Source organism: Syngnathoides biaculeatus, chromosome 9 (assembly GCF_019802595.1).
Source record: "Syngnathoides biaculeatus isolate LvHL_M chromosome 9, ASM1980259v1, whole genome shotgun sequence".
Classification (NCBI taxonomy): domain Eukaryota; kingdom Metazoa; phylum Chordata; class Actinopteri; order Syngnathiformes; family Syngnathidae; genus Syngnathoides; species Syngnathoides biaculeatus.
This window is the reverse complement of record NC_084648.1, coordinates 10,797,715-10,813,526: the sequence shown is the minus strand read 5'-3', so window position 1 is coordinate 10,813,526 and position 15,812 is coordinate 10,797,715. Positions and strand designations below refer to the sequence as shown.

Below are 15,812 nucleotides of genomic sequence, written 5' to 3'. Positions count from 1 at the left end.
TTTCGGCTTGTGAACGCAATGTTTTAACCAGACAGTGAATGTGTGATTGACGCAGGCAGGTCGAAAACTGGATGGCTAACTAAATAACGTGGAAACGTTGTTTTACCTTGCGCCATACCATTTGGAAGCAGCGAGGAGCATGAACGCCTCATATCTGTTCACCTTGGGAAGCCGTATCACAATAAAACATACATTGGGGAGATTTTTTTCTGGTGGTTTGCGGTGTGAGGCTAATCAAACAATTGTGAATGGTGTGTACATTTTTTTTTTTTTTTTTTGGTGGAACTGTTGACTTTTCGGGGACACCAAAATGGACTAGTTTAATGGTGTGTTTACAAAGAATTGGGTTTCTGGTCTCTTGTTTGTGTATAACCACAATTCCTCACCAGATTAACAAATCTGATGGATTGGTGACGAAGTCAAAATACATTCCATGTTGGGATTTCCTTCATGGGGCTTTATATCCACGTCATAGTTTGCCCTTTTTTATGTAGACTTGGAGCTCAACCAGAAGCCAATTCCCAGCTTTGCCCCTCGTTATTATGATAACGGAACAAAACTGGCTAAATTCACAGAGCCTCAAATCAGAGGTTTGAAAGGGTGGTGTTATTTTGGATTCTTAAAGATAGCATGTCACAGACGTTTATGAAGACACCTTGGAACTTTTTTCTAAATTGTAATAAAAGCACATGTGGCTACCTAGCGTCGTAACATAAGCGACCAGGAAAGCAACTGAATGGACCTTTCCGATGGCGACCTCATGCTCCGCACCCTTAGCCATGTCCCACAAGCTTTCAAAATGGCGACTGAACAGAACATGTTTGAAGTCGACTCTCTTTCGCGTATTCCAGATAATACTGGGGTATGTTTTTTGCCAAATACGTCATACTTGTCCAAGAGAGTTCTACAGAGAGGTCTACACTATTTTGCGCAAGGATATGTACACAGAATTAAGAGTTTGGACGGAGCAGGCAGCTCCTAACATTAACATTAACTTTTCCAAGCGCACGCTACTGACAACCAGCATTGCTTGTGGGGCAATATGGCGAGCGGGGCATGTCAAGCCAGGGGTTAAGACAATGCGGCTATCTGATTGGCTATCATTGGATGAGTGATTGACAGCTCAGAAAGGTCCATTGGGTCGAAGACACATCCCCAACTGAACTGTAGCGTGACGTCAAATTTAAACCGCTCAAAAGAAAACACGTGCACAAGAAAGTTCATAAGAAAAGATTACGGGAGGTTCGCGAGTGAGGGTCACCGGTCTGCCGTTCTTGTACTTGGCTCTAGCGAGTCGGGCCAGCGAGCCTCTGAGAGCCTCCAGCCGAGAGGTGCATATTTGTTAGTGTCTGCTCCATTATCAGCCATCGCTCGCAGAGTGTGTGTCTGTGTGCGTGTTTGCTTCGATTGGCTGAGGGAGTCAGAAACGAAGGATTCAAGTGGAGTAATGAGACTGTCCCCCTTGCTTTTGTGCTTTCTTACTTGCTGTGGTCCAGCCCAAACATTTACCATCTGGTGACCAAAGCCTGACCTTTCACTCGTCTCACACAGACACACACATACACACACTCGGATGGGACGCAAGTGATGAGTGAGTGACCCCCCCCCCCCCCACCGCCTCCCTCTATTTCCTCGCCGAATGTCCATCTCTGCCAGACACCCCTCCGCCCGACCTCCACTAAGTCCTGCCCCTGGCCGCACATGATTGGTGGACGGTTGATAGATTGATGGGCGCCCGATCCGTCCGCGGCCGTAATGAAACGCTCCATAAAGCGTCCATTCTGGCTAACGGAACATCAGCAAACACGCACGGCGGCGACCAAAACAAACACGCAATCCGCTCGCTCGCTAATGACAAATTGCCGTTTTATTTTCCCCACCTCAGCTTTTTTTGCTTCATTTAGCCAACATCTTCCTCCGCTAAGTTCGAGCTCTTGAAAGATGACGCGATTAAGCGATGAAGTCACAGACAGGAGACATATTATGGATTTAAAAGCGTTCCCTCGTGATTTAATAACGTGCGTAACACACTTTTGTCAAAATACTCCAAGGATAAAGAACCGTGAGACACTTTACACTGTATTGCTTGCCTTACTGAAATCAGAAAGTTTCCAGCGGCTGGAGCGCTGGGTTCAAAAATGAGTCCGGATATCGTTACCACAAGAACGGGTGATGAAGGTCAGGGTATGGGGGGGGGGGGGGAGCACCCGTAAACACATTCAAAACATTTTCACTCATCTAGGCAGCAATCAATTAGTGTGCAGATCCGTGAGGGTGGTGCATGTAGCTGAAGGGTGCTGACGGTGCATTCCTGCTTCAGAAACGCAAAACGTTTTGTTAGCTTTTTTTTTTTTTTTTTTTTTTACAAACGGCAGGCAAGGGGACGCGAGGCAAAATGCGGGATCTGCAAATGTCGCCGGTTGAAACAAAATACTCAACAAATGCAGCAAGATATTCGAGGAGTTGATAGGCATTATCAGCATTGTATCATATCTAGGTAGTGGATTGAGTGCAAATAAATTTGTTGAAAAGAAGTTCAGTTTTAATGGAATTTCGTACATAAGCAAGTGGAAAAGTGACGCAAGCATCACTGGGTTGTGAAATTTGAAGGTCACCTCACGGGTCCGCACGGTTCCACTTAAGGCCTACTGTACGCGCCCGTGTGTACCTTTCTAAAGTCACTCGACGCCTGCGTTCTCCCTCTCCAGACGAGTTGGGGGAACAAGGAGCGAGCGGAGAGCAGCTTATGATGTGACTGCGGCTTGACGATAGACAGAAAGAAAAATGAAGGGGGGAGGAAGTACAGAGTGACCGCATTTGGCGATGGGGGTGGGGTGGGGGGCACGACGCGGAGACAAAGCAGAAGTACAGAATCCCAGCAAGAAGGAGGCAGAAAGAGGGATGAAGGGAGGGGATGGAGGGGAGGACGCCTTTGCCGCCTCCGCCTGAGGCTGATGCGAAGTGACAAGTCACTTAGGAGGATTTCACTTCCTCTAAACTGTGGCCGGTGGCAGGAAGAGACGTCGCAAGTTGGGACAATTAAGCGCCGGGGGAGATGTGACGGGACGCATACAGAGCGTGCCGCGCCGACGGCGAGCGAGGAAGGAAGTGAGGCAAGGCGTGTGTGTTTGTTTGTGTGTGTATAGAGACCAGAAGCCCGCAGCATTTTCTGCGCGCCGCACTCTTTCAAACAAAACACACACACAAAAAAAAACCACACTTAATAACACAATAGGGACATCTGAAGATGAAGAGGATGGCTATAATCACACTTTAAGCACATATATTACATTTAGACATGGGGGGGGGGGCTTTCATCCCCAACTGCAAAACTTACAAAACTGTTACAAAACACGCATTTTAAGAAGAATAAGTTGATTATATTTTCAAAGTATGGCTAAAAATTGCATTCATACATGAGGAACCCTTGTTATACACTAGTAGCAACCAACATTTTTCTAAGCACCCCGCCCTCACAAAAAATGTTAATAAGGTCTTTCGCCACTTGCAAAAGTGACGTTTGAAGATCAAAGTGAATATAATCGAAATCTGAGCAAAAAACGTTGTTCATATAGGTGCGGATTTATATAAAAGGCAAATACCAAAACCACCATTAATCACAGCCACCAAACATACCACACATTTTGCTTTCAGATGGCATTTGAAACTTGTTAGGCTTTAATAAAAAGTGATTTCTATATGCAAATTACATTTATTCCCCCTCTTCGAAAGTCCCATTAGGGGGACTCTTAAAGCAGAATTTACCAGCGAGCGCACAGCTTTGATTCTGCCGACTCAGCTTCTCACTGGCAAAAGCACTGATCTGATTACTGACCTTATAGCAACCTGCATCGCAATTCAGATACACATCTGCGGTTATAGTAAAGGAGTGTGCGTGGTCAAAATACGTTTGGTGATTAATCGGAGTTAATACACGAGTAATGCGATAATTACTTTGTGATTAATTATGAGTTAACGCTTTCACTCCGACAGCCATAGATCAGCAGCTCCCGACCTCAAACCGATAACGGCGTCTTTGAAAATAAGGCATAATTTAGTCCGAATAGCGTATGATTTGCTCGCATTGTGCGTACGTGCGAGCCGCGGGGGCCTCCGGCTGGTTGAGCGGACGCCGTGCGAGGGAGGGCCGGCCTCCGGCTCCTCATGGTACCGTGTGTTACCGCTCTGCCTCCCTCATTCCTTCACCTCGCGTCTGCAAGGCGAGGAGTGCGAGGGAGACGAGGAACAAAGACACGCTCCAAAGCGCCTGCCAAGAAAACAAACCTTTTTTCTGTGTGTGTTGCAAATAGTTCGGTGTCACAAGTCCTGATAAGTGTCCCGAAAAAGTTATTTGGCTACAGAACGTACCGTGTTAGCCGCGCGCGGTGAGCCGTGCCAAGAATGTCCGTGTAATTGGAGTGTGAGCGGAATCCAAGAAATACACTTTTTCCTGTTTCACAGAGTAGCTTTTGCTTTTGGAGTGATTACGTCCCATCGAGAGCAAGCCGCTTCTGAAATTGTCTCCTGTCGTTAACTTTTCCGGTTTGTGTGTTTTCGTGGGGACCCACACTAAATCCACTTATGGCGCAACTCACACATGACACAAAAAATTGGGATTTTTCTACAGTGAAAACAAAAAGTTTACACACCCCAGTTCAAATGATAGGTTTTTGTAAAGGTTAAAAAAAAAAACGACCAAGAAATAATTTCAAAACTTTTGCCACCTTTAATAGGATCAATAACTACTATATCTTATTTGGGAAAAAAAAAGTAATGTTCTCGATCTGTGAAGAAAGAATAAAAAACAAATGTTGTGGTCAAAACGAAAAAATTACATTCAAACTCATGTTCAATAGGAGTCCGCACGCATGTGCCATTTAAAATGCCTTGAATGCACTTCAGCTGTTGTTTTGTTGTTGTCTTATATTGACTGTTCAATGAAATACACAACCTGTAATGTAAAAAAAAAAAAAAAAAGTTTTTTTTAACATTCAATTAACTTCAGTTATTGAATTTATGCATTTATATATTCTAAAAATGGCTTAGAGTTAGGGGTTAGGGTTAGGGTTAAAAAAAAAAAAGATGGAATTTGAGTTATGTCTTAATCCATTTAACAAAATGGACAAAATATTTTTTGTCTGCCTATAAATATTTATATTTATATTTTTCCAACCAAATTCAGTTTTATACAAATTTATTGAGTTTAAATAATACTAATTAAAAAAAATAACATGTTAATTGTCTCAATTTCATCATCAAAAAGGAATCACAAAAAACAATTTCAAAATTGTTTGTTTTTCTAATTAAAACAAGTTAAATATTTGAAGAAAAATATTTTGGGAGAAAAAGCTATTTTGTTGTTTTTATTTTTATTTTTTCCTGAATAAACCAAAAAAAGTCTGAATGTTAACCCATTCATGGGCAGGGTGGCAATTTTCGGCCTTATTGAGATAAAAGTCTCCTAACAGGCCACAATCAAGGAAATAACATTTCTTTTTCGTTTATGGTTAAATTATAATATGATAAATTACCAAATTTATGATCTTGCTCCAAAAATCTAACTGCTAATTTGGACCGATGAGTTATCTTCTCCTAATACCAAATTATGTCTTCAGATTAAAACACTTAAATATTTTGATATACTGAAGGATATAATGTGTCAAAATCTTGATGTCCCAAAAATGGGACGCTGCCCACGAATGGGTTAATACTGCAGCAATACGTTCTGCTAGTATTAGCATGTGGGTTTATTTTACGTCCTCAAACATTCCAATCTGTTCTGTACGAAGCGAGCAAATGACTAGTGGTGGTTTCAATCCCCGTTATGGTTTGGGCCCATCTGACCAGGTACGATTAACGCTTTTGCCGATTGCAAAGCATCAGTAGGAAATGAAAGACCATGTTGGTCAAACCTCAAACTGTAACTTAGCTCAAAGCTTTCTGGGAGTCGGAGGGTGAAACAAAATTCACCTCTGGTCTTTCCCGCTTTCCAACAGTGTTGGACTCGAGACTTCGCATCTGATTCATTGATCTCATTTTGAACTCTGCTGAATGAGGAGTTGCGAACACTTGCGAGACGAGACGTCCTGGCAACGTGGAGCGGTGAACGTAAAAAGGGCAGTTTGCACTTAGTAATGCAAAATTAACCCCTTGGCAGCCGCCTTGAGCAGAGGTGACGACGGGGAGAGGCTTTGCAGACTTAGGTCTGGTTTTGAAACTCTTAAAAGATTTGAACCTGCAAGATGAGAGAATGATGGTGGTCTCGGGGCTGGTTTTTTTCCCCCCTCCACGGTCTGGTTCTCTATTTCTGAGGTTCCCTGGACTTTGTGTTTCAGGTAGGCACTGTAGGTTTTTGTTTAAGGCCGCCTCCTTATTAATCAGGTCTTTTCTAGGTTGACTAAATCCCATTTCATGTCAAAATCAGGAGGTTGTCAGCTTTCCCCACATATGTGACGATTTTTGCTCGTAAATACCATATATATCTAAGATCTGGACCCTATTATCAGGACAACTTCACTCTTAACACACCGCAGACCACAGAATGAATTTATAGGATGAAAACTAAAATAATCTGACATTTGTCTCCCTTGTTTGGGAAGGGACAAATTCACAATTAAAAAAAAAAAAGACTACTTATCTTGATGTGTGTACCCGACCTTAACCACAACTTGGACTTCCTACTAAATAGAAGAAGAGCCGTTGTAGCTGAGCGCATTCAGATAATTAGATGTGACACACACACAGTATTTCGGACACCAGATAATGATAATCAACTCCAACCCCCCCAATCGCCACATCGGTACGTTCCACACAGAACTGCGAGCTGAGAAAAAGACGGCTTCGGTGGCCCGTGTGAAAGGTTCATTCCAAAAGTACCCTCCCCCTCAAACTGTTTGCAAAGCGCAAAATTGTACAGAATGCCAACTCAATTAAGGTGTTTTCCATGATAATGTGAGGAATAACGGTCTTTTCTTCCCCCCATCCCTGAGTGTTTTACCGCCAGTAGCTGCACTTCCTGATGCGTATCAAGTCCACACAGGCTTAAATAATTCATGTACGCCTGCTCGCTTTCTCTCCATGTTGCTCTTTGTCACCCCCCCCCCACCATCCTCTTGTTCCCCTCGCCATCATTTGTTTGCTTTGAGGAGCTAAATCTTGTTTGCGCGTATTAATAAGTCAAGGCGGATTATCTCTACCCCCCCCACCTCGGACCCCCTCTGCCTTTTTACCCTCGAGTACACAGCAGTAGCGAGGTAGCGTTCGCGACCGCCGAGGGCCGGGTGGCTTTCTGTTTGCGGAGACGGGGAAAGGCCTAGCGTGAAGGGCTAATTAGATTAATTCCGACGCCTGTAATGATTGCTCACCATCTATTTTTAATGAGTGGCGCATATCAAAGAGCAGCAAAGCATGCCAGCAGCTCAGACTCCCCCACACCCCGCCGCAACCCCCCACACAATGTGTGTGTGGCTCTGTCAGGGGCTTATAGCGTGTTAGCATATTGCCGTTGAGTGCGTACGTTCATGTCGCTGATGATGCTGACATGGCAGGAACCGATCCGATAAAGTGAAAGTGGGGTTGTCAGTCCAGCGTGTATGCTGACTTCCGCATACAGGACTCGTCAAGCTTTATTCACTGCACGATTCCATCTGCTGCTTTGATCCAGCGGCTCGCTGCCCGACCCGGCGACCCCCAAATCCAAACAGGCAAACTTTATAACTGTGGAAGGTCAAAAATTTTTGGTCCGTGTAAGTACAATTGAGGAAATTAAGCTAATCAACTCACTAGCTAGCAACAAATGGGAACCCGAAAATAAGCCCAAGATTTATAGGGGGTGAAGCTACCAAAATAAGCTACCAAATAATTGGCCAACTAACTAACTAACTAACTATTACACGTTTTGAATGGAAACTGATCGACTGAGTTGACGAATCTTCCAAAACAACTAGCTAGCTAGTTGCTAATTGCTAATTGCTATGCTTTTAAAAATAGCTTGTTGCTATTTGATCATCTATAAAAATGCTTTTTGTCAAAATGTTAATTCATTTAATGTGATGCCTTTCTTAGCTTTTGGAAAAGTCTTTACTATTAAAATATTTTTAACCCATAAATTTATTTAGAAGCATCTGTAATTGTGATTCTTCCGAACTAACCAATCAGCTAGGTTAAACAATATTTTGGATGATCATGTGCACTTGTACAATATAACTTTATCTCAAATGGATATTTTTAAAATATGTACAATACTTTTCGCTGGCCGACTTGCAAACAGCCGCATTGCTAACCACCGATGGTAACAGAACCGCCGGCCTCAGAACACGAGCTAATGCCGCATCCTTTTTGCACTTTACAGTGCTATTAATCACGTTGTTTTTTTATGATCTGTTCATTCCTAAATCCCTGCAATTGTGTTACATTTAGCAGTGGCTCGCACCTTTGCATCCCACGGGACTGTGCGCGCTCATCACCCCCACTTTTATGCGTGTTGCTCATTTTTAATAGATAGATTGAAGTCTCTTCACTCCTTTTGTCTCCTTGGCCCTGTAAAAAGCGACTATAAATATTTTACAGGTTTGCTTGTTCAGAAGTGAACAGGGGGGAAAATGATTTTTGCAAGGGATGTTTATTTGATGCCCCCGTGAAATAAGACACTGCAAAGGTGAAATTAGACTCGAACGTTATTTGCAGCAAATATTCTTCTGAAGCGCTCACGCTGAATAAATAAGAACACATATACAGACACTGGATAGATTTCCATGAAAAATTAAAGCAGGCGTTTCCGGTAATTATAGCACTGTTTGCCTCTGCCTCAAAGCCAAGATGAAATTTAATTAAACAGGAGAGGGCACATGCACGTACACATTTTGTTGTGATCCGGCCCACGGAATGGTCCCATTATGTTATGTACATGAGTTCCTGGTTGCACACAGTATTAAAAGCAGTCAGTCCCGGTTATCTCGGGGGAGGTCTTGCGGACTCAACAGCGACAGGTGAAAAGTCCACGATATGGAGCTAAAACTTGCCTGCTCTAATGCTCTCAATGTCAAGAAATGATACAATATAGCATCACTTTGAGGAAATGAAAAGAAGACTTGCTTAGAAAGCAAAATACAAAAAATGTTCAGTTAAACAAGTCAACTTCTCAGATAGGCTGACAAAATTTCTGCATTGCAGCTCCGCCGGGACAGTATGTATAGATACATAAATATTAGTTCCGCCCGGAACCCTTGCTTCACACGGACATTTATTACAGACGGACACAGTGTCGAGGCAATGATAAACTTTGCCAAAAACGACAAAGTCGCTTCTGCAAGAGAATTTTCAGACACTTTTAGATGTGTAATGTACATACAACCAGATAAGTATAAGTAAGCTGAAGGGCAGGCAGTCAGCGTTTTTTGACCTATGACTGCTTCGCACTTAGCATTTTGCTGTCAGAAATTCTGTACACTAAATTTATGCCATACACTCAGTACCAAGATATATTTGAGGATCAAAATCCATCCCTCGTATATGAGAATAAAATGCACAATAACGGTTTTAAAAACAAATCGTAACAATGGGTGGGGACAATTATTAATTCTATTACATTACACATCACTCATAAATGCTCCGTTCGGCGTGGCATTATTGTACCAACATGGTGCTGCATTAAAAGCACGCACCTCTAAATTCGGACTCGCCTATACACTGCAAAAACCCGTTAAAAAAATATTACTTAAAAAGCGGCAACATAGCGGGGGCCCAAAAGATGAACCGCGATATAGCAGGGCTTTATTATATCGGGATGAGGTTTGGACGCACACCACAGTGTGATGTCGTTCCACGGAGAAAGTGTGCCAAGCTCTTTTTATGAATGAGAGGAATCTTCCCGTGTTGGTGCCTGTGTGTGTTTGTGCAAGCTGGCAGCGCCCCCCCCGGGAGGGCACATAATTCTGCGGGACACGTCCAATCAGCGGTGGCGTATGTGCGACACATGTTTTTTTATTCAATTTTCTTGTCTTTTCATCTCGCGCCACCGGCAGAACGCTTCCTGCTATTTTCCTCCCAGCTCGGGACAAACGAATAACAGATGTGAGAGGGCTGGAACGCAAAATCCCCTACACAACACATCCCCGCCGCCCCCCTCCCCACCCCACACACACACACACTTCACCACCTTCCTCCACCCTTCTCCTTCTGTGACTAGTGTGTGACAACCTTTGCACTCTCTCCTGCTTCTTTTGTTCCCCCTCTAGACTGCCCATCCCATGTCCGCTATGCTGAGACATGACTTCCAATTCACTGGAAGCCTGCTGACTTATTGTATATTTGCGCGCGCGTGTACCCGTTTAAACTCACTCACGTTTATGGAGCGATTAGAGACACGAGGGTCGCACTCACACTCCGAGCCAATAGGGGGCAGTGCATCACCTTGGGGTTAGCTCTATAAATCACACTTTTGCTTGTCAGTCTGTGTCAGAAAAAAGTTCTCTTGGTGTTGTGTGGAGTTGCAAATGTCCTGCTTTACTCTTAGCTAACAGGCTAAGCTAAAATAAGCTAAGAGCAAATTGTGGGATTTCTCAACAGGTTAGCCGGGCAACAGCCGACATTCGGTCTGGGCAAAATGGCCTCTAAAGTCGCAACAAATCCCAGAGGTCGCTTCCCTTCCCAAATCGATCTGTCTTTAGTCACATGTGGTTTGTGCTGTGAAGTTGCAACAGTTGCACAATTTATTTTCCACTGTGTTCCGCTTATTTTTACAATTAAAATGTTTGTGCTCCTGATAACGATGGGCAACAGTTGGCCCATGAAACTGATTAATTCTATCTTTCTAAGTCTGCTCTTTTCCTTTTTTTCCCCTTTTATTCTTCATCAAATTATTCTCAGGCTGTCATTTTAGCACAAAATACTAAACTATACCCATAAAAATCAATTGAGGACTTGAATAATTCTAGCAAAATCCAATACGTTTGCTTATTTACGAGATCCCCACCAACTAATAAATCGATGGCGTATCAATGCGGAGGCGGCCGGCCAGATTTATTTCTGCAAGGCCGAGGACGGGAACGGAGCAGATCTCGTCGGGCGCGTCTGGGAAGCGTCAATATTTTCACATGTAAGCTTGCGAAATGAATGGCCTAATATCTGCATCCACATAATCCCCCCCCTTGTCTCTCGTGGAGGCGGGAGCCTCGGAATCAATGAGGCTCTGGGAAAATTATAACCGTGCAAGTTAACGTCCAAAAACACACACACGCACACACACAAAGTGTCCACGCTCAAGTTCACTCCCAAAGTGACTTTACAAATGAGCCTTGTTAAATCAATATTCTGACTTTCACGTATGTGGAAGTGATTCAGCGTTACTTCTGAACAACAACAACAAAATAAAGAAAAAAAAAAAAAAAAAAGAGAGTCACATTTGGCTGTGATTAAAGGCAATCAGTTATTGTATTAAGTCCAAAAGGCTGACACCGGAGTACCTGCGCAGTGAAAACACATGTTGATTAGTCATTGGGCTGTAAATAAGCGCCAGGTCACACAGCGCACGCATTGGAAACATCCGCCTGTGATTGTGAAAATGGGGGGGGGGTTGGGGGGGGGGGCTTTGTGACCAATTGAGCGTTTACCAAGCCAGGGGAGGCAGATGGGAGGCAAAGAGTCTTCTGCTGTGAGCAAGCATGAAAAAGAGGTAGGGCAGTGGAGGAATCGGGTGAACGAGAGAGAGATGGGACGGTCGGGCGATGGATGCGTGACAAGTGTGTCTGAAAGTTGAAATTCGCACATCACTTCAACTTGCTCTATGTTCCCCGAGGTCAAATTCTGACTGTAATCGTGGAATATGACAACATCCTGATAGAGTGGGACATGAATCTGATCTTTTTTTTTTCCCTCTCAAAATATTACATGGGTCTGAAAAACCATACTTTAAAAAGTAAGGATTTTTTGAGACGAAGACCACGATTATGACCGGTATTCTCAAAAAAAAAAAAAAATCCACATTTTATCTAACATTTTTCCTTGGAAAAAAAAACTATTTTTGTCAAACTTAAAATATAAATTAAAATAAAAATAAAAAAATAAATCTATTTGTAGCTCATCTGTTTTAAATAGTAAACATTTCAAACTTTTTTTCCTCACAAAAACCCATTTTTCTTTTAAAAAAAAATCTGACTTAATTGTCGTAAAATAGAACTGTTTTCTTGAAAATATTTTCCAGTTGAACAAGATCAGTTTATCACAACAAATATTTTTTCTTTCTTGATTTTTCAAAAATGCAGAATAAAATGCAGTACAATTTAAGATGGATGTAACGGAATCCAAACGTAGTAAGTTACCCCAACATTTGAGCCTTAAACGGGCGAAAACACCATCTCCACCGGGACCTTGAGGGAGGATGACAAAACTCAAGGCTGTAGCAGGCTTTGTGCAGAATAACGATTCCACCTAACAGTCGACTTGAGGATTGTCGGCGTGACGAAGCGAGCGGGTCACCGAGCATCTGGCAGAACAACGCGGGAGGTCGCCGTCACCGTTGTCGATAGTCATGAAATCATTTCAGCCATCAACGAGCTAGTTAAGCAAAACTCTGAGCTCCACTCCACAGTTACTGCCACACACACACATTGTTGAAATGTGGTTTAAAACCGCCTCTGACGTTGCTTTCTTTACCTTTTGGCCTCTCTTTGACACATAAGATGCAGTTGCATCACTAATGCTACATTCAAGACTGCTTGGAAATAAATATCCCGGTAATTATTGAACACTTTATACCCCCTCATTTCTTGTCTCGCTGAAATTAGCCCGTTTTGAGAGGGTGGTCCCGTTTTATGCAAGTGAGCCAGCGTTTACCTTGCTTTATAAACTCCTGAGCCAATGCCGAGCACAGTTTTGTTCCCATGACGACCATGGCTAGAGCACCTGTAAAGACAAGAAAAAAAGAAAGAAATTTTCACTAATGGAAGCAGCACTTCATATTTTTAACTTCATACACTTCACAATTTGCGTGGATCGATGGGTGTGGCAAATGCAGCAGACACATCAGCAAACACAAAACCACGATATAGATACGCCGTGAAGCCATAGTTGATGTGCGGAAGGACATCAGAGATTGTTTTTCTCACTGCAGTTTGACGAATCCACTGATGTGAGTGACACAGCCCAGGTGTGCATTTTCATGCGTATGGCGTTTAATCATCATCAACGTGAACTCAGATAGTTACAAAAATGTTGAAAGTTAATTATGTTGTGTAATATTGGCTCATGCGGTTATGCAAGGCACACAAACGTACATTTACACATGAAGATTCCCCAATATACTCATAAATATGTTTTGGATTTTTGTAGTATGTAGATCTAGACTCTGCTTAGTACGAAAGGTGGGCCCGCGAGCTCTGGCAGCGGGCCGCGAGCCGAGCTTCGGCGGCGGCGGAAGCCTTTAGCCGAGCTTCGGCGATGGCGGAGGCCTTTAGCCAAGCTTCGGCGTCCGGGACTAACGGCCTCCGCCGCCTGGAAGCTCGCTCATCCGACTCCGCGTCATTCCCATCCGAAGAAACATCCGCGACTGCCGGCCCGGAGTTCCCGGGGCCTTCGTTTACGCACTTATGTCCCGCGCGTCGGCCTCCGAGTAGTCAGTCTCCGTGTCATTCCGCCCAAAGAACCATCCGAATATTCAACATTTACACCCACAGGTTCAAATCTGTATGAAAGTATTCCTCCGTCTTCCCGATCAACCGATACTGCTATTTCTTCATCAGATAAGAGAGGATAAATCCGAGAAATGAGCACTGGCCATAATGGTGTCCCATGTAATCGAGGGTTTGGAACGGCATGTAACACGTCACATACGCCCACGTAGGTCATGTGACTCACAAAAATGGCAGCGCCCCTGAAAATTCGTAATTGTGGCTAAAAATCTTCTCAAAACAATATTAAATAAGACAGGATTTAACATCACATTGTCAAAATAGGGTACATATTACATGACCTATTGGATACATTGTTAATGCAAACCAGTGGATTTCCCCTTTAAATTTGCATTATGGAAAGTGCTAAGTTTTAGTAGCGCTTAAAACACTTGGGATGAATACTAAGATATGCGCTGTATTTCAGCAAAGGGCCTGCAAGAGGGTTGATTAGGTTCATTTCCTAAAAAAAAAAAAAAAAAATGAAGGCGGAACGTGTTGACCGCGGAGCGTCAAACACATTAATGGCTTGCATTGCCTTACAGGTTGTCTTTACATCAACGTCCAACAGCAGCAAACAGGCCAATTACCTGCTCGAGCCCCCCCCCCCAAAAAAAAAAAAAAAAAAAAACAGACCCGTGCATTGAAAAGGTGGGTGTTCATGCGTCGCAACAGGTCAGGTCTAACAAAGTACCTTATTGGTGCGCCACAGTTTACAAGTCGACGTGCCACCATTGGAGCGGCCAGCGCCCAAACCGCCGACTAAATCTGCCATGAAACACAAGAAGTGCTGCAATAAAAAGCGGCGCATCTGCACCAAAATGGAACCAGATGAAGCCGTCAAGGATACACGGGGCTTTTTTAACCCGCCTCGTTTCCTTTGAGGCCGCGGCTCGTCTGTGGATGAGTGGCGAGCCGAGTGATTTTGTGCATAATTACGTGTGTTGAGGCGCACGCACGGCATGTACGCGCGCGCTGGTGTACTCTCGTCGGCCTTTTGCGTGTATCGTGTTATATGCCCCAACACAAGTAAGTACTGAGGCCACGGAGGATACCGGCTGCCAACAACAGCAACAGCTACTGGCGAGGCGCCATCCCACCCCTGAGGCTTCTGGGATGCGAGCAGCGGTACATCGTGGGAGGGTGGAGTGAAAATTTGGAAGGGTCACCCTGTGTGTCCGCCGGGGAGGAATAAAAAAAAAAAAAAAAAAAAAAAAGAGAAACGGCCACCTTTTCGCGACTTCGCAAAAAAAAAAAAAAAAAAAAAAAGAAAAGCTCAGCACTTTGGACAAATGACGCGGAAGGGCCCATCTACGGTTCCAGCTCCCAGCAAAATAAAGCTCGGGGTTCTTGTTTGCGATATCCCCGTACTTCCTCGGGAGACGACAAGTGGGCTTTTTCCAGCCTGGGCTCCAGACGACTTATTTCCGCTGTGCTGGTTTTTCGTTATTTGATCACTGGCAAGCCAGGCAGGCCGCTGACACTGTACAGATGTGTACAGATGTGCAACGCTCATGTGGTCCCCTTCTTTTTCTTTTTTTTTTTTTTTTTGCGTCTTCCTTTTTGGCAAAGGCGACATGAAAAGTAGCTGTGTGGTGGGGCTTGGGAGGATGTCGATGTGAAATTTTTCGAGTCAGTAGAAATGGGTATTCCGACACATTTCCTTGGTTGAAGAACTGCCGCATGACTTAAAATGTGTTTAAACTAGGGTTATACTCCCCCATCCCCAAAAAAAAAAATTAATTCTGAGGGCTGGAGTTTTATCCTTAAACTGCATATGCTGTTACTGAATGTATGGTATCAAGTCAGCCTTTGCTAAACCGTAAGCATTCGCGATTAGCATTAGCGCACGAGCGATGACCTTTTAAGAAAAAAAAGCTAACTACCCTTCAGCTCACTCATACATAGTTATATAAAAAGTTGTTTTTCTACTCGTAAACATACTGAATAGATATACACATTAAGAATATAGATTATTCTCAAAAATTCTCTTATTAACATTATGATTAATGGACAGAGTACAATTTTTACACTATTTATTTATTGGTACTTTTCTACAGTGGCCTGTTTTGGCAGCAGTTATCTAAGATGAGCATCACACAAATTGTGTGGGCTTTTTTTTTTTTTTGTGAGTGATTTTTTTTTTTT

General features: G+C 43.4%; 1 protein-coding gene and 1 long non-coding RNA gene across 6 annotated transcripts in view; one reads left to right on the top strand and one right to left on the bottom strand.

Annotated features, from left to right (window-relative positions):
• The window catches only part of LOC133506136 (uncharacterized), a 304,856-nt gene that overhangs the window by 114,859 nt on the left and 174,185 nt on the right, over positions 1–15,812 (bottom strand). The window contains exon 3 of the long non-coding RNA XR_009796411.1: positions 12,832–12,900. This is a non-coding gene — a long non-coding RNA (uncharacterized LOC133506136). The remainder of the gene's footprint in view (positions 1–12,831; positions 12,901–15,812) is intronic.
• bnc2 (basonuclin zinc finger protein 2) overlaps positions 1–15,812 on the top strand; it is a 206,261-nt gene that overhangs the window by 107,922 nt on the left and 82,527 nt on the right. The window lies entirely within an intron of this gene.